Genomic DNA, 27,145 nt, shown 5'->3' with positions numbered 1-27,145 from the left:
AGGGTGCTGGACTAGGGACATTCAACCGGTACAGAGGGAACTGTTTTCACAGTGAAATTCAGAAAGGTGAAATTCAAAAAGCTCCTGCAACAGTACTAGACGGGATAAAAATCCCACTTCCTAGCCTGGAGTTAGGCTGCAGAGCTGCCATACAAGGCTTGTGCTGTTGCTGCTTGCAGGTAAGGAGAGCATGAGCTGCCGCTGCCCCCTTAATCCGGTGCAAATGTTTCCCGACACTAGCAACCAGGCATGAGTCTGGTGCCTGTCTGTTGGCACCTCTCAATGTCAGCAATATTCTGGCTTGAAATCCAAAATATGCCCAAATGTCACTGTGAATATTTCACCCGCGAGTAGCTATGAAACAGCCTTTACACCGGGGCAGAACGAAAGCCCCAAATTGTTCAATTATTTTAATTGTATAAAGGAAGTGGGAAGCATTCAACTCATGGGACAGGCCCTGAGTTTTGTAAGAAAGCTGTTTATAGCAACATTCCATGTAGCATGTAAAGACAAAAGAGACACCTCTATTTGGTGATGCATATTATTAATAAGCTCAGGCACATGATGTGGTTGCTCCAACTCACAGTGACAGGGAATGTTGTATCCTTGCCTCCTTTTATTTAATTTATTTATTACAGCCCATAAGTTGCAATTCGTGATGAAGTAAACTTCAGCTTTGAGAAAAGAGCAGTGTCTTTTCCCTTTCATTCACTCTGTTGGGATCCTCTCTCTGTATTATCTGTATTTTTAAAAGGTAGAACTGGAGGCATTTCAGTACAGCCATGTAAAACAGACCTTATAAAAGTTCCAGAACTCAGTCACACTGAAGTCAGAATGAATGCAATAAGAGAAATTTACAACTGTAGGAGTATTTCTGTGCATTTGCAATCATGGCTTTTGTATTCCCCAAAGAGCTCAGATTTCACTGGAGAAGAAGCCAGACAGTTCAGTAGTTTGAGCAGGAGGGACCCACTGATACAATTAGCTACAAAAGTCCAACTTGGGGGTTGTCTCATTAACCTGTCATGTCAAATGCGCTATGATAAGATGGTGAAAATCTGGGGGGGAAAAGTTCATTCTGCAAAGCAAACAAACACAAAGTCACTTGATTTTACTAATTATCCTAGCCTGTGACTCTTTCAGCCATATTTTTTTCCATCAGTGGTATGAACTGACAAGATAAGATAGGAGGTGGTCTTTTCTAAACTCTCCTAGCTGACAGCACATACACAGAAAATACAACGATTTGCTCTCAAGAATGCACAGAAGATGAATTAATGTACTTAATGTCAGTATAATCACTCACAAAATAATCATGAAATTTGTATTAAATTAGTTTTGCAGTGCACAAAGATGTCCGATTTTAAAATTTTTGTTCTAGAAGCAACCCACACACTAAAAATGCAGTTCAGTATGCAGGATCATTACAAATTACAGTACGTGCTTAGCTAAAGCCTTTGGACATCAAGGGAAGGTCAAGGTTCCTGCTTCAGTGAAGGGGGCTGAATTGGATGATCTCTTGAGGTCCCTTCCAGCCCTTCATTTTTATGATTCTAGGAGGGTTTCCAATTAGCTTCAATGGGAGGAGGCAAGATAGCTTTTGATATAGACCACTGTACAATAGAAGAGTCAATATAGCCTTGTACACACTTGTTCTCCACTCAACTGAACTGTTCCCAATCTGTAGGAATATTGAGATGTGCCTGTCTGGTTCTGTGGCTTGCTGAAATATTTTCAAGTTTGCTTGTGCTATTGCTGACAGGAAACGTCCTTTCTGTCTTTATTGTACTATAGCTCATTAGGTATTCTATAGTGATCAATTAATATTTTATTTTCTCAAGTGTCTTTAATGTTAGGATCTCAAAGGGCCTTACAAACACTGTGAAAGAAACTGAACCTCACAAACGAGCCTCAAAGCAAGCACTTATTATCTTCCTCTTTCAGACTGAGAAACTGAGTCACTAAGAGATTAAGTGATGTGCCCAGGGTCACACAGTAAATTACTGGTCTAAATATTTAAGCTGAGCACTTAAAGTTATCTTCAGATGGGTTGCTGCATTTTTTTAAATGATAAAATAACTAAAATGATGTTCCAACCATCCCTCTTACCTTATAAGGTGTTGTCTATAAATAAATTTTATGTAATGAAAATGCTCTTTATAAAGGGAGAACAATACACAAATTACAGGAGTCAGCTGCTGTTGTTATCAGTAAAGACATAAAATTGGAATGTTAACTTCCAATACCAAATTTTAAGCAAAGCCCTATAAAATCTATCATGGCAGAATGTACTAGATCCATAAAGCTGGTTGTGGCAACATGGTGCAGCTGCTGTGTATTTATAGGGTTTTTTTAAAAAAAATCTGGAAAGCGTAGAAAACATTTTTAAACAGCAAATTTGTCATTGTTTTGCCTCACTGCAAAATCAGACTCTGGGCGGCCACTGGTTTAGATTACCCGTGTCCCATTCAATTTGACAGTAGCGACGTGAACCTGCAACATCTGAATCTGAAGCAAAGATAGGACCTAACTAGCAGGAATTTAGGGAATGTTTTTCCTCCGACCCTACTGAAGTGCATACTGTTGGGATTGTGTCTGCAATGACAGCCTTTACACTTCCCAGAGCGGAGGACCCCAATGCGGGAATGGCATTGCCCACCCTGAAAGTGAGAAGGTAAAGTTTATTTTTGTATTTTTCCTCCCCTTTCTCCCTCTCACTCTCCCATACACAGAATGTAGCAAGACCACCAAGTGTGGTCCATTTTTTTTTCCACCATGATGTACAATTCGCATTTGTTAATAAAAAAAAAAAAAAAAGTGTGCCTGAGGTCATCCACCTAGATTTTTTTTTTTTAAAACAGGAAACGGGTTTCAGATGTTTATATGTTAAAAAGTAAGGCTGCTAATCTGCCTGCCCATTTAACAGACGTCGGCAACTGTCAAACCCTTTCTCTTTACATTATCAGCTTTCAATTTGAGTTATGTATTTGCTTAACATTAGTTCCAATCAGCAAAATAACGGATAAAATGAAATAACCTGTTTCCTTCTCGATTTGGTTGCACTGTACAAAGCTGAGATGTCCGTACCTTTATGCCAGAATTCTAGTGAAAAAAAAAAATTGCAAGTTTAAGACGGCTTAACTGACACAGACAGGGAAGTTTTTTTTAAATGTGCTGTATGTTCACTGAGAATTGCATACACAATGAACTGTGTTTGCATAATGTGTATAAAATGGATGTATGAATATAGAATATTCAGTTACAGCCTTAACTTTGTAATGTCTTTATTAGTACATATGGAATGTGAATACAGCCAAGAGGGCCAACTCTTAATATGATAGATACGGCAGTCCATAGTCTTCAGATAACTCTGTCAACTTTTTCTAGTTTGTTTCCCAAACATCAAAAAGGAGTGTATCTTCATCATTCTGTGTGGTGTCAATAACTTCACATGTAAGGAGTCTGATATTTTAGTGTATATGAGACACAAGGGTTTTGTCTCAGTCTCATAATTTTTATGCTGAGAATGACAAAAGAATAGATGAAAATGCTTCATGTCCCTTTAATTTGGCATGCCTATTATACGCCAGTCTGAGCCAGTAGGTTTATAGCTATGGCTGTATTCTGGGGGACCAAATAAAAATCCCTCTAGTGGGATTTTACATGCATGCGAATAAATTTGATCTATTTAATGAGCAAGTACCCTATAAACAAACTGATCCTAATAAGAGGTCAGGTTTCTCAGTTTTCTGTCCTCTTTGAAAGCAAAACTCCTATGTGCTCCTATAGGAGATTTACTGGAGTGAGGACTCCAGGATTGGGCCCGTAGTCTATTAAAATATGTTTTTTAAATAAAAAAATGCATTGGTTTAACAGTATTTTGCTATGACACTGGAAAATGTAGTATAAGTTTTTTTCCATACAGATATTTGCAAATTGTATGTTGTAGACATTAATATGGGACAAACGATTTTTATTTTTAAGGAAATCAAAGCTACCCAAATATGTTCTGATGATAACACAGATGGCAACCCTCAAAATTTTCTGCTTCTGGAAAAATACAAAAATCATTCTTATTGTAAAAAGAGTAATATGGTCAATTAGTTATACAAACACCCCTCAATGAACTTTGCTTGCTACACAGACCATTAAAAAGCAAATATAAACCATAATGAAAACTCCATGTGAAATATACACAATATTTTTTAAAAGCATCAAACAGAATGAGGTTATTAAAAATGTGCATGAAGATGACAAGGGTTTAAATTATGGCTTAGTTTAGTAAAATGTTTGATTTAGAGTTACATGAATACTATGAAGACGTAACACCTAACACATGTAAAATACACACAGCCTGAAAACTGGGGAGCTTGTATATATTATATAAACTTTTTGTTGTTATCGGTGGTTGAATTTGTTGGAAAATAACATTGAGCTGGGAAGCTGGGAAGATCTTTCTTCCATTTTGAAGGTAAAGACCAAAGGTTTATATGGTAATTGAAAGAAACACACCAAAACCAGTAACCTGACCCATGGTTCCCTGAAGTTCATAGGTAAGTTCCTCCAATCCAAAATATGTACTTGGGGAATTTTACTAATACAGTCAATCAATTACCTTACATTTTAAAAGCCAAAAATCTGTTTCTGGCCACTAAGTAAAAAAACAGTCTTCTTGGCAAATCCACTGTTACAAATGTGGAAGCTTGCTGATGGCTACAAATATATGGTAAAAATGTGTAAACCAAATGCTGTGATGTTTTCCAAATGAACACCTGGAAGGTGTAAATCAAAAATATTGTAAACACTTCAGATGTGAACATACGACAGGCACACTGGTTTGCTGTGAACACAGTCCATCTTGCTATGGAAATCTGAATCGATAAATCAGAGGATGAACCTTAGACTAATAAACAATTCTCTTATGAAAAGGAGATATTCTTTGCCACTATGGCTTAGAAGCAGATAATTCTTTACAGCGGTGAAGAAAGATAATATTGGCACACTTAAATAATGCTTAAAAAAATCAAAGGAGGCCAATTGCAATAATGCATTTTTTCAAATTTCTGTTTCAGTTAAATTCTCAAAACAAAATGCACCTTGTTTAATAGCTTTTACTCTAAAGAAGAAACAAATGTGAATGTGCATTAAATATTACAGCCAGTTTTTAAAATATTTTCCTTGAAAATTTAATACAAATAAATAGCTTGAAGTAGAAGACAGAGATTCATTGACTTTTTCCCCATGCATTTAATTATCAGTAAAATAGGCTGTATTTTAATTATGTAATTTGAAACTAAATTTAACATTGCAGACTGTAATATAACATTATAGATTTTTGGGGGAAGAACAGATTGTTGGATGAACATTACAATGTGGAAGGATCATAGGGTCAGGTCAGATAATTATGCTGTACTTTTAAAAACTTGGTCTTTCCCTAGTAATTATCTGAGTCGAATGAAAGAAGCACCTATTAAAATGCTATCTTCTGGAAAGCGTCATAGAGACATGAGGCTGGGTGAAATGTAAACATTATAAAAACATCCCTCAATAAAGTTTTTATTGCTTTACATTTCTGTACATTTTACTGTCAGTAAAGGGAAAAGAAGCTACAGCAATTCTCTGCCTTTATGGTAAGAACTTTTCCCCTCTCTTCCCCCATAATAAAAATCAGTCAACCCGAAAATCTAAATTCTGTTCACAGTGGACTTAACTTCAGATTTAGACAAGTGCAGTAGATAGCAGGTTTTGGTCTACAATCACTTGGTGTACTGTAAATTGATCTTTTTTGCAATCAATGTATTATATATTCTGAACGCGTATTGTTTGCATGAAATAAGTCGCATGATAATAACTGTTGATCATGAAATGAGACTAATTTTATTTGATTCCAGTAATTAATACCAATTGTCCACTCAGTATATGGCTGTTTTAAAATATGTACCAATATTTAGCATGATGTACAGGTATTAATGGCTTCTGATTTAATGTAGCAAAGAGCAACAACAACAACAAAAATAAAAGGTGTAGATATTTAAATATTTCTATGTGAAATATATACACTGCCAGATGCCATTAAAAAGAAGAAAAATAATTTGGGAAATCATGACCCTTCTTTTTTCCCCACATGTATTAAGACAATAAACACATGTCTGAGTGCAGTTTTCCCCTAAGTTTAACAGGTCACAACTGAAGGCAAGTTCGTGTTTTCTTACTCAGAGAGTGCCAAGCCTGCTTGCTCACTCATGTAATCCCTCTGACGTTAAGTAAGGGGTGTAAAATTGAATTTTGTGACAGAAACAAGGATTATGCAATAGATGCTTTCCCTGTTTGGATAGGAGATGTACTTTCTTTTAAACAACAAGAATTTGTCGGTCACTCCAGAAATATAAGATTCTTGGAAATGTAACTTACTGCACTGGGTTGAGAAAAGCAGACTCCCGAGTTTGTTAAAGAAGTATAGGCTATTGATGATATTGGTGTCTCTTTCTATGGCATCAAAAACCTTGCAAGATAATGTCACAGAGGGACTGTTGTTCCTTATATTTCCTGAAAGAAACATCCTGAGGATCTCACTCACTATCAAGTGAATTCCCCAAAAGGAGGTGTTGCAAGGGTACAATTGCCAATTAAAATCCAAAGTATATACTAATTCCGCTATTCCTCAAACATCAATCTGCACCTGGCGTTAGGCCGTCCTGGAAAGTCCAGAGGATCACACGTAATAAGCTAGTGTCAGACATATGAGTAAGTAAGTGAGATATCAAGCCCTACAGAGCCAGTTTTGCTATAGGGGACATCATCTGCCAGGACTGTGTAGCCTTTTATTTTAGGTGAAGTCATTTTTGTGCTGTGTTTGGTCTTAAAGCACATGGATTTGACTTAACAGAATAAGCTTAACAGAGCAAATGCCCCTTCTGGTACTTGCTTGTGATTTAGAATATCGAGGACACACAAAGACTCATGGTAGTGACCACATAGACATTCATAAGTGCAAGGTCCAATTTAGTTTACAAATATTATTAAATTTACAGTTAAAAGTTCTAATTTGGCAAGCCTATAGAAATTCTGTTTACACCTAAGCACGGGTAACAAATATAGTTATATACTCACATCCTTAACAATAGTGGTGGGGTCTCATGAGTCTTTCATGGGTTGATCATCAGAGAAGCAATGGTTCCTGTTGGAGTTTCCCATAGGGGGCTCAATTTTCCCACTCTGGGCGCCCTCTTTTGTAGTGTAAATATGACTATACCTCATTAGCATTTGTGCACATTGTGCACCCTGTGGCTAGGGGAAAAATATGTAATTACTTGGTATCCTATAAGCAAAAAAATAGTCTGTTTTCTTTTTCTTTCAATATTACCACTTGGTCCCTTTTTTCTCATAATCTTAGGGAATGAGATTATACTTTTTTTCATTTACTTATATTAGTATTTTTATCTCCAATGACTAAAATAGCTAAGTTAAAATCTTGTGGGCCTGAACATAATACACCTTGTATTTCAATCCTACTTACTTAGATACCTAATACGTAATTATCCCTTCTAACTTCTGATCAGTTTTATATGTTCTATAATGCTACAGTATAATTCTATTCAGCAGTCAATGATCATATATGACAAAATATGTTAGTTAATTATACCCATACAATAAATGAACAATACACTAAAATATGGGACAAATTCTGTGGGTGTAGAGTGCTTTGATCTTCCACTGACTTTATTGGGTGTGTATCTTTTATTTTGTTTCTTTGCTGACCTCTTACAAACCTGTAGATAAAAAGAGTGATTTTAGAAATTTCCCTTAGTGAGCAGAACAAGAAAAGAATGCATATCAGTGTCATAAGATTTTCAAAACAGGCACCTAAAAAATCACTTTTGAAAATCTAGGCATAGGTGTGTAGTTGTATGAGTTATCTTGGTTACTTAAAATAGCAAAGTGTACATGCAAACATGCCCTGTTAACTATTTGAATGCACAAATTATCTGAACTGCTTATACTGTCATGGTATCCGTGCATGTAGGGGAGGCAAAAAGCCGAATATGCAGTTTTTGTAGGCCTTTACAGATTTTTTGAAAATCTGGCCAATTGGTTATCTTAATAATTATAACTTTGTAAGAAACCAGTATTCTCTGGGAGGAGTAATTGATTGATTACCTGCTATTCCAATTGATATCTATGGAAGGTGGCGGGGAGGGGGATTTTCACTTCTTTCTCATTTATTTCCTATCCCGCTCACTGTGGTGAATTTCTCAAGTGTATGAAGTGACTAAAAGTTTGACCCTCTTGCATTAGTTTTCTGTTGTTTCCTGATCTGAAAAAGGAATTGATTTTTCCCCCTTCCATTGCAGATTGTGTTTTTTTGAGAAGACAATCTAGAAATGGTGAATGCGGCCTCAGTCTTACAAGCCAGAACTTTCCCTCTGCACAAATCAGTAGAGGCAGGGGACGGAAGGAAGAGCACCGTTCTACATCCCCTTTCTGCTCCCTTGATCTCTTGACGTCTTAGACTCCAGTGGAGTTTCGACACATGATCAGAATGATATGCATGCTTTGCTGAATCAGGGCCCCCCTTTTTATTTCTCTGTGTCGAATCATTTTTTTGCTAGTGATTTATTAAAGTAGTATGAGCAGCTCACCAATGAAACCAGCTCATTCTTCAGTCCTTTGCTTACTGATCAAAGTGATATATTCAAGCATTAAAACAAAAACAAAGCAGTCATGCAGCACTTTAAGGACTACAGAATCATCACCTAATAAATCAGGCCTGAAAGTGCTGCATGACGGCTTTTTTTGGTTTGATAGAATACAGATTAACACGGCTATCTCTCTGTCACTATTCAAGCATTAAGCTATTTGTAGGCATGGTTATTCTCAGGCTACTATACAGTCTTCATATTTGAATTAGGCAGAAGCAATTGCAAAGTTAAAAAAGAATAAACTCACAACCAAGATAATCCTTATGGGTGTTGAAGGAATACGAAACAGCATTTGGAGCAGGAGAGAGTCTATCACTGCAACTGGAACAGTCTCTGCTCACTTTCCGCTCTGTGAAAACACAGGACTGAGTCTGCCGGTACTCTTCTTGTGTGGCAATATAGTATTCACTGATAAATATTTGTAAAGCATGTTGGGCTCCTCTGACAGGAGAGCTGGAACGATTTTCATAGTGAGGGTGCTGAGACCCAATGAACGTAGCTGTAATGGAAATCTTTTATTTCCATTATATACTGGATGCAGTACCCTAGTTCTGCACCTCTATCCTCTGATGGAAGATGATATGTAAATGCAAAGCGTTATCAATATTACTCAAGAAATCCAATAAATACAACACTGGTTTTGTCATGCAGTCACAAGGCTCTCTTTATAATTGTAATTTAGATTTGATACTATTGCCGCTATCAGCCATCTGGGCAAAGTTTTCAGCATAACACGGATTGTTAAACTGCTCAATCCCTTTACTTTCAGCTGTGTCTCTTTCCTCTGATTGTTGTCTATACAGATGGCAAGATCCTTGGGGGAAGGGTCGTGTCTACTTATTTGTCTATAAAGTGCCTAGGACAGCATCCAGCACTGGAAGAATAATATAGTTAGAATGTGAAAAGGTCAAAAATGTAACATTTGGTTATTGTGATCAAAACTTTCGGAAGCTCTTAAAATATATGAGAACAATGGTGATCCAACCATTGCTAAAGCATTGCATTGCGTAACAATGTATTTGTGCGGTGATGAATGCTGTAGAAATGTCTTTGTGCTTGTCTACACACTCAGTTTTTTTTTAGCTGAGGTGTGAAACGACCTTCTAGCCCACTGTGCACCATATATCATGTAGATCCTTCTGCTGTGCACTGCAAATTCCTCATGGTACTTTGATCTACTCTGTTTTTGAAATGTGAGTAGATTAAAGTACATTTGTGAATTTATAGTGCATGGCAGGAGAGTCCACCCAGATTGTGAGAGCACAGCAGACTAGTGCAAGGTAGATTTACATGCCAGCTTTCTGTGAACTAAGTGCTTGGGCAGACAAACCCGTAGGAAAAGTGCTGTATTTTATTAGACAAGTAGTATTTCAAGAAGAATGCCATAGCCTACCTATTTTTAACAGTAAATGGGGCTTGATCCAGTTTCATAATCAGTGGCAGAACTCGTAAGACTGGTCAGAGCAGTGGGCCATCTTGTCTAGTATCCTGTCTTCTGGCAAGACAGAGGCTGTGTCTACACTACAAAAATAACTTCAAAGTTGTTTACTTTGAAGAAACTTCAAAACAGGGTGTGCACAGATGCTCAACTTCGAAGTTAAACTTCAAAGTAGGGCACTACTCCATTCCCGGAATGGAGTAAGGACTTTGAAGTTGCGTAGTTGAGACTTTGAAGTAAGGGAAAAAATGTGTGTAGACTCTCTGTTGGCTACTTCGATGTATTGCCTAACTTTGAAATTAACTTCAAAGTTAGTTCCTCGAGTAGACGCACCCAGAGTAATTTTTAGTGAACAATTCCCTGTTGTCCAGTCCAGCTTGTGGTGGAGGTTTACGAATGCCTGGAGTGTGGAGCTGTATTCCTGACTCTCTTGGCAAATAGCCATTGACGCATCCGTCTTCCGTGAGCAAGTTCTGCAGGTTGACGGTTGTGTGCAGTAGTACTTCCTTTTGGTTGTTTTAAAACTGCTGCCTATTAATTTCATTGGTTCTTGTGTGAGGTGTAGGGGTAAATAACACTCCTGCAGACACTTTCTCTACACCATTCATGATTTTAGAGACCCTCATCATATAGAAAAGAGTCCCTGTAACTAGTCTCTTTTCGAAGCTGAAGAGTCCCAGTGTTTTTTCTCTCTCCTAGTATGGAAGATATTTTATATTCCTAATAATTTTTGTTGTTCCTTTCTGTGCCTTTTCCAGTACATTTTTTTGAGATGTGGTGACCAGAATAACAGACTATTCAAATTGTGGGTGTAGCAAGGATTAATATAAGAATTGTGATATTTTCTGTTTTACCATCTGCCCCCTTAAATTTCAGTAGGATTAGGCTCTTAGTATTTAATGTACGTTCCCTTGCCCCCACTGTGACTGCCCATACCGTTCAAAGGTTGGACTCCTCAGCCACATGCGAGTCCACAACCGATGAGCCGGTGCAAGCTGAAGACATCATTGTTGGACACGACGGACTGCCTACAAAGTATAATATGCAGTCAGCTATACATCCTCTCTTGATTTAATTGGTTTTCCATGAATATGTTCTTCAACACTGAGTGGGCTAAATTCTCCTGTTATAAACTCGACTAACTTCAGTGACTGAAGCAATGTAACTGTAGCTTCACAAAAATCAAGCAGTCCTGTAGCACCTTAAAGACTAACACATTTAATTAGTAGGTAATGAGCTTTTGTGGGTAATTACCTAATAAATAAATTAGGTAGTCTCTATGGTGCTATAGGACTGCTAGCTCTACCACACTCACTGAGACTATTACCGATAACTTCAAGACAGCCAGGATTTCACCCACAATCTTTAATGCTGATGTGGTTCTCGCCATCGGGGAAGTGCTGGCAAATTTCTCTATCCCACTACTTCAGTTTTATTTACAAAGTCAGAGGCTTTAAGCCAGAAGCATACAGGGACAAAAGTCATTTTAAGCCAGCTGGACATTGGCTGTGAAGTGCTCTGTTATACAACTCTCATTCTGTTACCAGTGGTAAAGGGGCTGGACTGGAATTGAGGCTCTTACCCTATAATTTCCCTGGGCGAACTCTACAGTTGATTAGTGATACCAGCTTTCTAATAAATCTATTCCGGATCAGGGCTATAAAATATATATTGAATACTTTTTAATGCTTTTTTTAAACCACAGTTTTAAAAAATAGTTTTTTCCTGTGATTTTGATTTTTGGCATAAATTCCAGTGTTGCATATTTTGTCTGAAAACCATAGTTTTGGGTGTTCCATTTTTGTCATGGGAAAGTTAAAATTTTTCCGAAGGACCCTGGCAGTTTTTTCAAAAAATTGTTTTGTTGCTAACTGCTTTTCAATGAAAACATTGAGTTTTGCTGCAAAAATTTCCATCAGCCCACCCACTGCACATATGAGCTTGATTCATCTCTCTTTTGTAGTAGCGTAAGTGAGGAGTAATCACCATCATCTAGGTTTATTTAAGAGAGGAATCAGACTGCCTGACTCTCTAACAGTAGTTACATGCATTTGTTTTCCCCAGCATATGTGTGAGGATGCCATATAATGAAATACACACTCTAGGTTCTATCGAAGCATTTAATCTTTCAGCACTTGTTAAGAATGGCTCTGCTAACAGATCTGTTAAAGATTTAGCTTTGATAAGGGGTGTGTGTTGGAAATACATATGCTCCCATTGACACCGTTTTCCTGACAAATGCCTCTTACTCCCTCTTGTGCTATATCATAAAAGAAAGATAATTGTATTAATTATTGTGTATTGCCAGTCGAAACATAAGCTCATTTAGAAATGAGATAGCTACCATAGCTCTTGCATATTACCCCTGCCGTGCAAAGCTGACACTTAGCACTGTGAGTTTCAACTGGATTTCCAGTCTAACAGATGCTAGTTCCGTGACAAGGAGAATATGTTTGTATAGAAAGGCAGGGGAGGGGAGGCTGGAATGATATTGGGGGTGAAATCCTGGCTCTGTTAAAGTCAATGGCTAAACTTCCATTGACGTCAGTGAGGCTGGAATTTCAACGCAGGTGACGAAGTATTAGATGCTGGCAGATTTGTATATTATCTGGGATGCTTGTGGAAAAACAGCTGTGAGAAGTGGGGGAAAGAGATGATTGGCTAGAAGATGTAATGGTTGTATGGATATTACATTAATATTCAATAACTATTATTCTAGAAATGAGGAGCCCTACAAAGAGCATACTATGTGTGAGTGTGTATATATGCAAAGTACCTGTAAACTCCAGAGTGCCTGACAGAATTATCCATCTGCAGTCAGCCTCTCTTTAAAATTTTAGAAACCTGTTTCAGGAAATGCCTTATCCTAATTTGAGGTTATTTTCAACAGCAGGGCAGATCTTTACAGGTAATTTTTAGCACCTCCTCTTTCATCTCATTTGAGCATGCCTGCAGTCTGTCAGTACGGCCAATTCCCTCAGTGCGCACAGTGCTAACCACTCTGCCTGAGGTCATTCCTTAGAAATTAGTTAAACGCCGGTGGTGGCTGAAAGATGGCTAGAAGCAGAAATGTTTGTCCATTCGAGAATAAAAGTGTGCATAATTAATTAGTGGTGTGTCTTTCATGACCGGGACACTGCCTTTCTGAGGCAGTCTGTGTTCTGAGTGAAATTCACATGCAGGCTGGCTTGTGGTAGAATTAAAATGTGTTTGACTCTGAAGCGACCCATGGAATTCAAACATGGGGCACGAGAAATTCTTTGATTTTTGACCCTCTGAGGATTGGAAACACTCTGTCAAGTTCTAACTTGGCATTAATTTATGCAGAAAAATGTTCAGGAGACTGCTGTGCTGTGGGGGCTTGAACTTTGCTGAGGAAAACACCTTTGGGGCGTGCATCCTTTGCTGGGCCACCCCCCTGCCAAGTCAAGTCATAGTTCTGTCAACCCTAAACAAGGGTGCTCTGTTTAAAGATGGGCTTTTCAGGAAATGTCTTGCTACTACTGTGTCCTCAAAAACAACCCATAAAACAGGATTGCTTGAGGTAGAAACGTTTCAAATGTGAGGTGCGAAATGGGGATGGGGAGGGATCCTTGGAGCTTTGATTTAACTACCAGTGCAGCACACATCAGATGCATGTGTTATGACAGCAGTTGTAGAGGTTGTGGGAATAAACCACCCTGTGGCGAAAGAGAAAAAAACAAAACAAAGACAAATAAAAGCAAAAAACTAAAAACAGAGCAGCATCTAGGTTCATTTAGGTTCTGAGATACTGGATAAACTTGACTAACCCTGCAAAATGAGTATGGAAATCTCCCAGGAGCAGCCTTGTTGTTGAGAAATCTACTAATTCATGCTTCTGACTGGACCAAGTTAATGGGAATTCCTCTCATCCTACCTGGACCATGAAGAGTGGGTGAAAAGAAACAGGTAGGAAACTAAATTATCCAGATCTCCCATGCCCAGACACAAGGCGGTAGAACTGATTTTTTTAAGACTAACAAGAATGTGGCATGGGAGATGCTGTCCCTGAAATATATTGTTTTCTGATAGAAAGTTTTAAGTGGGACTTCATAGTACCGTATATAAACCCCATATTTTTATGGGGTGATAGAAATATCTCCCTTTTTGTGTTTTATGGAAGCCACATTACTCTGGACTGGCAGGACCACCTCACAGACATCATGTCCAATATATTTCATGTGCGTAAAATGCAAGTGGTTTCCTTCCCTCCTCGCCTTCCTTCTTCGATTTCCAAAATGTATATATCGTGAGCAAATGTGCATTTCAGTAGGGCCTGAAATGAACGTTACTAACACAGCTCGAGTCCAACAGAGGGTGGATTGAGATCTGAGAAGATAAGTGAAAGCACTGTAATAGTAAACATTGTGGGAAACTTAAAGAAGCCATAAACTCTAACTCCCCAGCAAACCAGCAGTCAGCAATCAATGTTTGTTTGCATTGGGGATTATATGGAATGCTAAAATTGGGTCTGGACAGGAAGGGTTGTGAAACAGTTAGAATGTACATTGGAAATCCAGGTTCAACTGACTGTTCTGCCACAGACTTCATATGTGATCTTAGGCAAGTCACTTAGTATCGTTTTGCTTCAGTTCACCATCTGTAAAATAGGCGTAATACTTCCCTGTTCCACAGGGGTTTTGTGAAGATAAATACATTAAAAGTTTGAAAGATGCTTGGCGATGGGTTCTGTTACCATAAAATAAGTATCTTAGATAGATAGATAGCAATGACGCATCATCAGAGACAGGGAAAGCCTTAATTTCACTGTTTTGAAATTTGAAGTGGACTCTGTTGGTGCATGCTAGGAGTTCACACCTGTTCTTGGCCACTACTGTCTGAAATCAAGACCAATCCATAGCATTGCTGAGGCCTGCAACTGTTCGCTCGTAATAAACATCGTGTGATCAGAAACAGGATGATTACGTAAAAGTAACGTTGTGCTAATTGATATTGACCCTCTTTTGCCCACATGTAAGGAGAGAGTTTAAGGGAGACATGAAATCACCTCTTCAGAATGGAATCCTAACGTATTGCTAATTCTAAATGTGCAAAAGTCAAAGTACTGCTGAAGCAAAATTGCTGTGAAGCTAAAATAATTGCAATAGATTTAATGAGTGCTGGAAGAATCTTTAAAAAATGACCACCCCAGATAGGCAAGTTCTGACAGATACTTTGTTTGGCCCTTATCTCACTGGCACACTTTTGCCCCATATTATGAAATAAGTAATACCAGTCTCTTCTGTTGCTCAAAAGGGAGTGCCCCATTACTAGGGAGGTGTTTGCAGAGTTGTCTTGATGTGTCAGTTAAGATACTGCCATGAGAAGAAAGAGGAGCAGTTTGCCGTACTTCAGGAGGGATTTCAGGGGAGGGAGATTGACCCTGTACTGTACTGTTTGGTTGCTATTGAAATATCACTTTCCCATAAGTTCTGTGGTGCTGATGCTGGAGGAATTGCACTGCATGTGTTCAGAGCCTAAACTGATTTGCATTTAGTCTGTTTGAAAGTATCAGCTGAGAGATCCACCTCCTGAAGGGTTTGTTCCCATCACAAAGGACTTCTCCTGTGTTACATTCAGACTCCATCTGTGAGGTTGAATCCTCACTGAAATAATTCCCAGTTAATGACTTCGATCCCAATTAATCTCTCACATAGAGAGTCCTGGGGGAGTGGGTTAGGAGGAGGAAATCTCTGTCAGGATACATTTTGTGATGATGTCACTACATGAATTGTCACACCAAGGGAGGACTGCAAGCTCTTGCAGAAGACACTCCAGGTGCTGCACCCAAGCCTTCCGGATCCCTATGCCTCAACTTCTCTTTGCCACTGCCGCACCTCTGTTCTAACATCCTGCCTGGCTGCTTCCAAACCAGGAGGCTTTCACCAAGTGTCGGGCTTGCAGTGATGCATGGCCAAGTTGCATGTATTGCAAAGTACTCCCTAAGCTAGTGTAACATCAATGCTTATTAGCCAGGATAGGTAGGAATGATGTCCCTGGCCTCTGTTTGTCAGAAGTTGGAAATGGATGACTGGTGAGGGATCATTTGATGATCACCTGTTTGGTTCACTACCTCTGGGGCATGTGGCATTGACCGCTGTCAGAAGACAGGACACTGGGCTAGGTGGACCTTGGGTTTGACCCAGTCAGGTTGTTCTTATGTTATATTCTTAACAGTTCCTATCGAGATGAATCCCACCTCAAAGTTGAGGTCTGAAGGTGAACATTCTTCACTGCAGAAGGTGATAATCTGGGGTTGGTTGTGACCCATTTCTCATTATACACATACTCCATTGGGTCAGTGTCCTTACCTTATTTTGAAATAAGCTGTTCCAGTGAAGAGAATGGAAACCTCAGCAGGCTACCCTGAAGTATTGGCAGCTTAGGCCAATAAAAGACAGAGTGTCTTGTTTGATTCTTCTGTGAGCTTTGTATTTATACAATGCTCTGTCTACATGTATCCCCTAGTAGAAATGTGCAGAAAAGCTTCTCAAGTCCTTTCTAGTTCCTAACTCTGGCACTGCTGAATTTTCCTCTGTTTCGACAAAACATGCAAAGTGAGCGACAAAGCCAGATAAACAAGTTTAAAGTAAACCCTATCTACACATATATTCTGATTTATAGGTAACAGAGAGTAAGCCGTGCTAGTCTATACACTATCAAAACAAAAAGCAGTCAAGCAGCACTTTAAAGACTAGCAAAATAGTTTATTAGGTGAGCTTTCGTGGGACAGACCCACTTCTTCAGACCATAGCCAGACCAGAACAGACTCAATATTTAAGACACAGAGAACCAAAAACAGTAAGCAAGGAGGACAAATCAGATTTGTCCTTGCTTACAGATTTCTGATTTGTCCTCTTTGCTTACTGTTTTTGGTTCTCTGTGTCTTAAATATTGACTCTGTTCTGGTCTGGGCATGGTCTGAAGAAGTGGGTCTGTCCCACGAAAGCTCACCTAATAAACTATTTTGCTAGTCTTTAAACTGCTGCTTGACTGCTTTTTGTTTTGATTCTGATTTATAGCGTAAGTACAGCAGTTAAAATTTACTTGAGTGTACCACTGTGATTGAAGGAATGTTATTAAGAATGAAACTTCTTAGGACAATAGGCTTTTTTTAGCCCGGACATGCAATTAGGGGAATTAGTAACATGATAAGTCATCTCCAAGAACACACAGATACTGCGGTCAGAAACCTCATGCAACCCTCTGTAAGGAGATTCTTCTTGTAACATATGCTGGTGCTCCCTTGTAGGTCTTCCAGTTCACATTAAGAAATAATTTGACTGCAGTCAAACAGCATAAAGACGTCTGCATTGGTGGGCAAGTGTTTGGGGGTCACACGGCACGGTTTGCCCTTCTTACTGCTCTAGCATCATCCTTCTGGTAGGAGGCAAAGAAAGTATTTTCAGAATGTTCATGTGCAGCTGAGCATGAGGTATCTGCGCTGGCCTGGTCTGAAAGAAATATACATTGTAATGCACAGACAGTTCCTTATTGAGATTTGGGTGAGCTCAGGATTTTGTTAATGGTCCTTGTGTAGCAAAGATAGCTGGTTTCTGAGCATTGCTGTTTAATTTTTTGACTCCAAACTTCTTCTTGAGACTTCTAATGCACAGAGGGTGTGGGGATAGCTCTATGGAGGAAGAAGCGGCTATATGTACATAGGCGGAGGAGAACTGCCCATTAATGGGTCCTTAAAGCAGTGGGATCAGGAACGGTTCTGCTGCGGTGGGATTGGAATGCAGATAGGCAACATGATGGGTAGAATTGCTGGTACCTTAGTCAGCCCCTGGAGGTCTGAAGATGGGGAGTCAGTCAGCTACTTCCCAGTGATCCTTCCAGCTGCCCTCTGCCCCAGCTCTGCTGCAGATCCATCCCCTGCTGCAGCAATGGCTCATGGCTCCTCCCTCAGCTTCAGCCCCAGGCAGCACCCAGCCTCCGTCTTACCCCCAGCCATGGTTCCAGCCTCAGTCCCAGTCTTGGCTCCACTTCCACCCCCAACCCACCTCCACCTGTGGCCCTCCTACCAATATCCATGCCCCTCTCCTGCCCCCACCCCTGGGAACTGCATCCCCTGTCTCAGCCCAAGCTTCCAGGCACAGAGGGGCATGACCCTGAAGCGTTTGGGGACCACTGCACTACCCACATATTTCAGAGGCATGAGGAGGGAGGGAGAAGGTAGAGGCCACTGGGCCCCCTCTTGATGACCCGCCCCCCAGTAGATGGGGGGAAGGGTTGCACAATCTCATATTTGGTCCTGCTTCTAAATTTGGTTAGCCAGAAAGTCACTGCACCCAATAAAAGATAAAGAGTTGGTTTTAATCATAGAACCCTAGGGCTGGAAGGGACCTCAGGAGGTCATCTGGTCCAGCCCCCTGCTTCAAGCGGGATCAACCCCCAGTAAGTCATCTCAGCCAGGACTTTGTCCAGCTGGGACTTAAAAACCTTGAGGGACGGAGAATCCACCACCTCTCTAGGCAACACACCCCAGTGCTTCACCACCCTCCTGGTGAAGTAGTTTTTCCAAATATCTAACCTACACTTCTCCTCCTTTAACTTCCAACCATTGCTCCTTGTTCTGCCACCTGACACCACTGAGAACAGTTTCTCACCCTTCTCTTTAGAGCTCCCCTTCAGGAAGTTGCAGGCTGCTATTAAATCACCCCTAAGTCTTCTCTTCTGTAAACTAAACAAGCCCAAATCGCCCAGCCTATCCTCATGGGTCTTGTGCTCCAGCCCCTTAATCATTTTTGTTGCCCTAACATTTTTGTTGCCAAAACAGGTTTTGAGGAGCAACAGCAGGAGCCAACCCAATATTCAGGGTACATTTTCCTTACAGGTCAGCCCATGATTTTAAAATGTCTTTGCGCATCTCTGCAGCCAAGTAGGATGACTGTCCAGGTCCCATAGAAATAACCTCGCCCACGTACTAGCTCCAAACCTATAGTGATGGTTTAAAAATAATGCACTCCAAGCTGAGCCTGTGGTATTTTCACTTCCACTTGGAAAAGGAACCAAAGTGCTGGCAATCTGACAAGAAACCATGCCCTTAAGAGACTCCCAGCTCTGTTTTATAGATACAAAGTGTGTACATAGTTCACATTAGCATCCAAACTTTTAGATGTTTGACTACAACCAGAAAACTGAACTTGCTAAGGGTTCCTGTAGCAATAGCAGCAATCTTCACCTTTTTTAAGGCTTTCAGGGGTATTAATTTAGGACCTGTCCTGCCAGTAGGATATGTCTGCCCTTCAAGGAGAAGGTTTAATAGTAGTGTAAGTAAGCAATACCCATGGTAGCTAGCATGGGTAACAGCCAATAGCCCCTCTCATCTTTTCCATCCACGGGCTGAATCAATTTGGCATGTGCGACTGTGCACCACCAATAGAAACAAAACCTGCATGTGGGCACTCTGCAAATCAGCTGGGTGTCATTAGAATCCCTCCTGCACAGCCACAGAAGTGCCCAGTTTAGCTGGGACTCTAGTAACAATGGGAGTAAATATTTGGAATGATTAGGGGTCTGGAACAGCAGCCGTGTGAGGAAAGATTAGTAAGACCTGGGCTTTTCAGCTTGGAAAGAGACAACTAAAGGGGGATATGATAGAGGTCTGTAAAACCATGAGTGGTGTGGAAAAAATGAGTAGAGAAGACTTATTTACTCCTTTCCATAGCGCAAAAATGAGGCATTAGCAAATGAAATCAGGAGGTAGCAGGTTTAAAACAAACAAATGGAAGTATTTCATCACACAATGCGCAGTCAACCTGGAGAACTCCTTATCGGAGGGTGTTGTGAAGTCCAACACTACAACAGGGTTCAAAAAGAGAAGCGTATAAATTCATGGAGGTTAGCTCCATCAGTGGCTCTTAGCCAGGATGGGCAGGGATGATGCTCCAAGCCTCTGTTTGTCAGAAGCTGGGGATGAGCGACAGGGAAGGAATCTCTTGATGATTACCTGTTTTGTTCATTCCTCTGGGACACCTGGCATTGACCACTGTTAGAAGACAATAGACTAGGCTAGATGAAACTTTGGTCTGACGGAGGATGGTCGTTCTTCTGTTAAGCACAGCTTGGGCTCAGAATAACCCCCCCAGTACAAGCATGCCAAGGACCCTGGGCACATACGTGGGCTGTTAGCCCGCTCTGTAATCTATGTTGCCATGTCTTTGCCGCTAGTGTTACCTTGCTCACTGCCATGCTTATTTTTATGAAGATGACATGATTAGGCTCTCAAAGTATAGCAGACAGTTTTATTTGGAAACAATGAATGCTCGTACAAAAAAGTGTTGGGAGCCATGAAATGCTGTATAAGAGAGGAAGAAGAACGCTCCATTGGAGATTTTTCTGCTGCTACGAAATGATGCGTCAGTTGGGTATCCCACTTCACTGCACGGAATCTAGTTTCTTTCAGTGACCAATTTTGGACAAAGGGCTCCCGCAGAAATTGTACACCAAAGCAACAGCAGTGGGTGGCACATGTCTCCATTACCTCAAATATCCCTTTTCTACTTAAAGACTGAATGCATTGTAGTCCTCCATCAGTCTCAACTGAGGTCACTTGTTGGTTTACTGATTTTCCCAGTCAAAATATGCCTTCTGGCTCTCACCAAAATATTTCATTTCCCATCATGCTCTTCCCACATATCCTGAGTACAGCCTGCCATCTTGAATTGTGATGAAGCACAAACAAGTTCGGCAACAACGTTGTGCTGTGTCTCTGCTGAAGTTACCTGTAGATAAAACATATTTGTCAGGTGCATGTGAATTAATGGATGGAAGTGGTGGGAGCGGAATGGGAGCAGTGAATAAGCTACATATCACCAAGTAGTAAGGAGGAAAATAGAAAACTAGCTGTCCTTTCTCACTCTTTGCATCTTCCCCTTTTATTAATGTGCAGAGTAAATATGAGGAGGGAGAAATGTGGCTCACCTTCAAGTCTGCTCACTACGTGTTCAGAGGCTGTGATAAGAAGGGTTACCTAAGTACCTAAAGAACCACTTACAGTGAAAACCATGTTATCCAGCAACTGGTTAACTGGCCAGCTCAGTTAACTGGCATCTGCTGGGACTGGTGGAAGAGGAGCTGGCAGTCCCAGCTCAAATAACAGGCACATTTGATTATCCAGCAACCTCTGTTCCCCATGGATAATAAAGCTTGCACTGTAGTTACCTCAGGGTCTGCAGTAGTCTCTTGTGCTATGGGAAATACTTTGCATTCCAAGGTAATCTGACTACAAATGCTCATTTATCTGATGCAACTGGCAAGTTTCAAAGGGCCCCAATGTCTCTTTGATTTTGTTTTGTTGAGGGTGGCATGAATTCACTACTCAAACACATGCATTACAGCCATATTGGACTTCTAGAGTAGTGGTTCTCAACCTTTTCAGTAACGCTGCACACTTCAATGAGGCAAACAGTTCCACAGCACACCTGCTTTTTGCAGCTGCATCGATTGCTCATAAATGTCACATTTACTTACATTTACTATGGTTATGGTCATACTAGAGGGGTTTGCAACATAGTCGTGCATGCAACAAGTTAAACAAGGAAAAAACACATTTATGTTTCAGATCCATCACAGACTAGAATCATAGAATCCTAGGGCTGGAAGGGACCTCAAGTCATCCAATCCAGCCCCCTGCCTAAAGCAAAATCAGTCCTAACTAAATCATCCTGGTTAGGACTTTGTCAAGCAACTTAAAAACCTCTCGGGATGGAGATTCCACCACCTCTCTAGGGCTGTGTCTACACTAGCATTCCTCTTTTGAAAGAGGCATGTAAATGAGGAAAATAGAAAATTCAAATGAGGCACATATTTACATATCAGACCCCTCATTTGCATATTCTTCTTTTGAAAGAGCATCTTCTGAAAGAAGAAGAGAAGTGTAGATGCGGCTCTTTTGAAAGAATATGCAAATTAAGTGCCAGATACGTAAGTCTGTGCCTCATTTGCATTTTCAATTTCCCTCATTTGCATGCCTCTTTTGAAAGAGGAATGCTAGTATAGCTGTAGCCTAGGTAACGCATTGCAGTGCTTCACTGCCCTCCTCGTGGACTACACCATCTTCAACAAGGAGCACAGACATGTTTTCAAAATCTGCTCAGTGCCATCTGGGAATGTTGAGTAATCGAATAACTGCTGAAAATTTCAGTGGTTGCTTGATTACTTGTGGTGCAAGAGAGGTGGCTCCAGGGAGCAGGCTTCCCTCCCTGCCAGCCCCTTGGAGATGGGACACAGCATTTAAACCGCATGCCAGCTCCAACAGGCTCCTGCCCATTTCTCTCCCTCCCCATTTGCCACAGCAGGGAAGAGAGCAGGCTCCCCGCCAGCCCATTTGAGCCAGGAAACAGCATTTCACCTGCCTCCCAGTGCAAATGGGTTCCTGCAGGGTCAGCATAACCCCTCACGGTGGCGCTGCATGAACTCTGTGCCAGCTGGGACTCAGGCAGTCTTGCTGCTTGAGCCACAGTTGGTACAGGGTTTTCAATATTCCCCCGCAGTGGCTCTATGCTCTTCTTCTTGTGCATAATTTTGGAAGGACAAAACATAAACATGATGATATATAGTAATAACTGAGAGGAAGGTTAAGTAGCTGGGCTGCATTCATTCAGTTCCTAACTCTGCCACAGCCTTGGTGATACCTTTGGGAAATCACCGGGACTCAATTTCCATAAGTAAATGAGGGATGATAGTGTTATCTTTCTCCCAGCTTCATTGGCCTTGTGTGCAGAAGCTTTGGTCATAAAAAGACTTCAGTATGTGAAACGTCAAACTTGTGAGCAGTCCCATTGAATGAACAAGTGTGGAAGTCTTTGCAGTCAAGAGTTTAGGCCTAGATCCTCAGAGGTATTTTATTTTTATTGCCATGGATCCTGGGTGTCTAAATAGCCTTGGGGACCTAGACCTGGACAATTATCAGGTAGTGGTAGAGAGCCTAGAGTAGGGGTCAGCAATCTTTCCGAGGCGGAGTGCTGAAATTTGACCTTTTGACCTCTACCTATGATCAGTGTGCTGGTCATACTTTTTAAAGTCGCTAATAGTTGTACTTACAACAGCTTCATTAATAAATAAATGAAGATGCAGAGCTTTACTATTTAGGTGATGGTTGGTAGCATTAGCTGGTCTTTTGTTAATCCACAGGTGGCCTGGCTTTGAGCAAGCTCCCAGCTGCATGGCGGAGGGAGAGTGAGCTCCTGCCTCACGTACTGATGAAAATTGGCGTGTGTGCCACTCTTGGCATCTGTGCTGGTGGTTGCTGACCCCAGTGTAGAACAATAGGACCCTGATTTTTGGTTGGACCTCTAGGGGCTATTGCAGTACAAATAAAAAGTAATGTTGTGCTGCAGGTTGGAGACCTCATAAGGTAAGATTGCAGAGCATTACTCTGGGTGTTGGCAACAAAACATGCCTAGAATTTAATGGGAATAATCACTCATCTTAATCTCGAAAAGCTGTTTTGAAACCGAAACCCTGCACAATGTCAATCTTCAGTCCAACAAATGTTTGCACAGGAGAATAATGAAGCCCCTGAAAGCAAAAGGCCACGGGACTGGCTGAAATCCAGCAATCCTTCTGTGCCATTCTCATGCCATGCATGGCTCAAGTGCAGTTTAACTAGCTGCACATTTCTGAGATTAGCACATAGTGAAATGGGGATATGGCTAAAAGAAAGACATTTCAGGAGTACATAATGCATGGGAGCTGGGAAGATACAGTTAGTGAAGCCCCAAGTTGTTGCTTAACCCTGTGTTTTATGGAAGGTGGAGCTTGCTTTAGTTTGTCCATTCTGTTGGTTCAGAAACATTAATTTTCCTAGTTTCTCTCATCTGGCAGCTTGCTGTTCAGCTCAACAATGAATTGCTTTTTGCTGTAAATGTAACAGGAGACATGCTGCTCTTGTTTATACCCTTGAAGCCTCATAATTGTCTGGGTGTAAAAGAGAACAGATTTGGACTTAATGATGATACTCTGCTGCCATTTATTTATATGTTTTCTTAAAAAACAAAAAAACAAAAACAAAAAAAGCAAAGCAATGGAATTACCCCAGCTGCCATGCTGTCTCATTGTACTTATGTATTCAGATGATGTGTATCTTTGCTTGTAAACTCTGACAAACACTTGCCCCTGCAATATAGAGGACACTTGTGCACTAAGCTTTTGTGAGTGACCTTATTCCTGTTGACAAGTATCAGAGAGGTAGCCGTGTTAGTCTGTAGCTTCAAGAACAAGAAGAAGAAGTCTTGTGGCACCTTAGAGACTAACAGATATTTGAGAGCATAAGCTTTCATGGGCAAAGACCCGCTTCATCAGATGCATGAGTGGTAGGGGTGGTTTCAGAGGGGTATTTAAAGAGTGGCATCCTAGTAAGAGGGAGGGCCAGAGCTGACAAGGTCTATTCATCAAGGTGGAAATGGCCCAGTATCAACAGTACTTATCAAAAGAGGAAAAAAACAAGTCAGAGCAGACAGGGGGATGTGAGCCTTTGTCAGAGTCTAATGGGGAGCTATTAGCACCCAAAGCAGAGAAACTGCCTTTGTAAACTGTGAGCCACTCCCAGTCTCTGTTTAATCCATGGTTAATGGAATCAAATTTGCAAATAAATTGCAGCTCAGAGATTTCTCTCTCCATTTGATTTTTAAAAATTTTTTGTTTCAGAACTGTCACCCTTAAATCTGCCACTGAGGCTACGTCTACACGTGCAGCCAACATCGAAATAGCTTATTTCGATGTAGCGACATCGAAATACTCTATTTCGATGAATAACGTCTACACGTCCTCCAGGGCCGGCAACGTCGATCTTCAACTTCGACGTTGCTCAGCCCAACATCGAAATAGGCGCAGCGAGGGAACGTCTACACGTCAAAGTAGCACACATCGAAATAGGGATGCCAGGCACAGCTGCAGACAGGGTCACAGGGCGGACTCAACAGCAAGCCGCTCCCTTAAAGGGCCCCTCCCAGACACAGTTGCACTAAACAACACAAGATACACAGAGCTGACAACTGGTTGCAGACCCTGTGCCTGCAGCATAGATCCCCAGCTGCCGCAGAAGCAGCCAGAAGCCCTGGGCTAAGGGCTGCTGCCCACGGTGACCATAGAGCCCCGCAGGGGCTGGAGAGAGAGCGTCTCTCAACCCCCCAGCTGATGGCCGCCATGGAGGACCCAGCAATTTCGACGTTGCGGGACGCGGATCGTCTACACGGTCCCTACTTCGACGTTCAACGTCGAAGTAGGGCGCTATTCCTATCTCCTCATGAGGTTAGCGACTTCGACGTCTCGCCGCCTAACGTCGAAGTTAACTTCGAAATAGCGCCCGATGCATGTAGACGCGACGGGCGCTATTTCGAAGTTGGTGCCGCTACTTCGAAGTAGCGTGCACGTGTAGACGCAGCTTGAGTGTCCAGGGAGATTGAAGTGTTCTGTCACAGGCTTCTGTACATTACCGTTCTTCTTCTTGTTCTCTTATTCCTGTTAATATTTTCCCTGAATGCAATAGAACATCAGTAATCACACAGGGACTGACTCAAAGCCCTTTGGAGTCTATTGGAAGACTCCAAGGGTGGGATTATGCGGTTGAGTCACTTTTGGCACATGTAAGAAATCCTCCCCCAGTGACTCCTCTGATTTTGGATTAGGCTGGGCTCTAAATGATATTTTCTTATAAAGTTAATGCTAAACTTTCAAAGATCTGCAAAGCACATATATATCCTGTTGGTCCTGGACACTTTGGAATTACACATTCTGATGTCTGCAGGCACTATCCTGATCTGTTTGCAAATGTCAGTCTGTTGTTTGGGGGTTCATTCTCATTTTGATTGTCTCCCCATTGTGTAGCATTCAGGAGCGTCTCGTCTCTTGGTGTCTTTTACTGCAGGCTGGGGAATGTTCCATTTTCATCACTGGAAGGGATGTTTGGGATGAAGAGAATCCACTGTGGGAGAAGGTTTAGGGAGATGCTTTTGAGTTAGGCTGCTGGTCCAGAGAATTGCACCTTTGCTAATTAAGCTAATGAGGTTGCACAGGTAGAAGCTGCAGTAGCCCAGAGGTTTCAAACGAGCTATCTTGTTTCTCTTTCTTCCCTGCATTTTTCAGCAGTAAAAATTATTTAAGTTTTTGAGGAGTCCTTTAAATTCAATGGATAAATTTTCTGCTGATGTACTCCCCCCACCCACTTTCTCCCAACCAGCTCTATTTATGTTGTTACTCTGTGTCCTTGTTTACTCCTATCCTCTCAATCATTCCCCTATTTGCAGATTCCTACTGGCGCATGTTGCATATTCTTTGTCCAGCAGGATGCCAATTCATAGTTGTTTCACTCTTTGGCATGTGAAGCAGAAACTCACTTGCACATGGCACTGTCTTTGTCAATACACGGAGCTGCGAGTTTCTGCACATTGTTAATAGCATCACACCTAGCTGTGTGTTCTACAGCAGTGTTTCTCAACCATGGATACGTGCACCCTTGGGGGTACACCAGAGTCTTCCAGGGGGTGCATCAAGACATTTGCCTAGTTTTACAACAGCCTACATAAAAAACACTAGTTAAGTCAGTAGATGGTGTCTTTTTTCTACTGCTTCATAGGTCTTATACTGACATGTAAGTACAGTATTTCTATTCCAATTCATCTGTTCAATCATACCATGGGAGAAAGCAAGTTTTCAAGTAGTAGTCTTCTGTGATAGTTTTGCATGTTTTTGTAAGGAAGTCATTTTTAAGCGAGGTGCAACTTGATGGGATGCAAAACAAATCTGAAAAGGGTACCGTCATCTGCAAAGGTTGAATGGCACTTGTTTCAAGACATCAGTTTACCTTAGGACCATGTTTCTCAACTGGTGGTATGCATACCCTCAGGGGTACATGAGAGAAGTCTGGGGGTACTTATAATTTTTTTAAAAAGAGGTACTTTATTGCAAAAAGGTTGAGAAACACTGGTCTATAGTATGCATGTGTCATGTAAACAGTTAATTCTCTCCTGTAAGCATCTCA

At 41.0% G+C, this 27,145-nt stretch overlaps 1 long non-coding RNA gene across 2 annotated transcripts in view; it reads left to right on the top strand.

Annotated features, from left to right (window-relative positions):
* Positions 1–27,145, top strand: part of LOC142020773 (uncharacterized) — a 129,836-nt gene that overhangs the window by 36,131 nt on the left and 66,560 nt on the right. Inside the window, exon 1 of one of the 2 annotated variants that reach the window (XR_012647496.1) lies at positions 2,345–2,674. The exons of the other annotated variant lie outside the window; for it this stretch is intronic. This is a non-coding gene — a long non-coding RNA (uncharacterized LOC142020773). Of the gene's footprint in view, positions 1–2,344; positions 2,675–27,145 lie in introns of those variants that run through there. 2 annotated transcript variants of the gene reach the window in all.

The sequence above is a fragment of the Carettochelys insculpta genome, chromosome 14 (assembly GCF_033958435.1).
Source record: "Carettochelys insculpta isolate YL-2023 chromosome 14, ASM3395843v1, whole genome shotgun sequence".
Taxonomy (NCBI): domain Eukaryota; kingdom Metazoa; phylum Chordata; order Testudines; family Carettochelyidae; genus Carettochelys; species Carettochelys insculpta.
The sequence above is the reverse complement of the archived record's forward strand: the minus strand, read 5'-3'. Positions and strand labels throughout refer to the sequence as shown.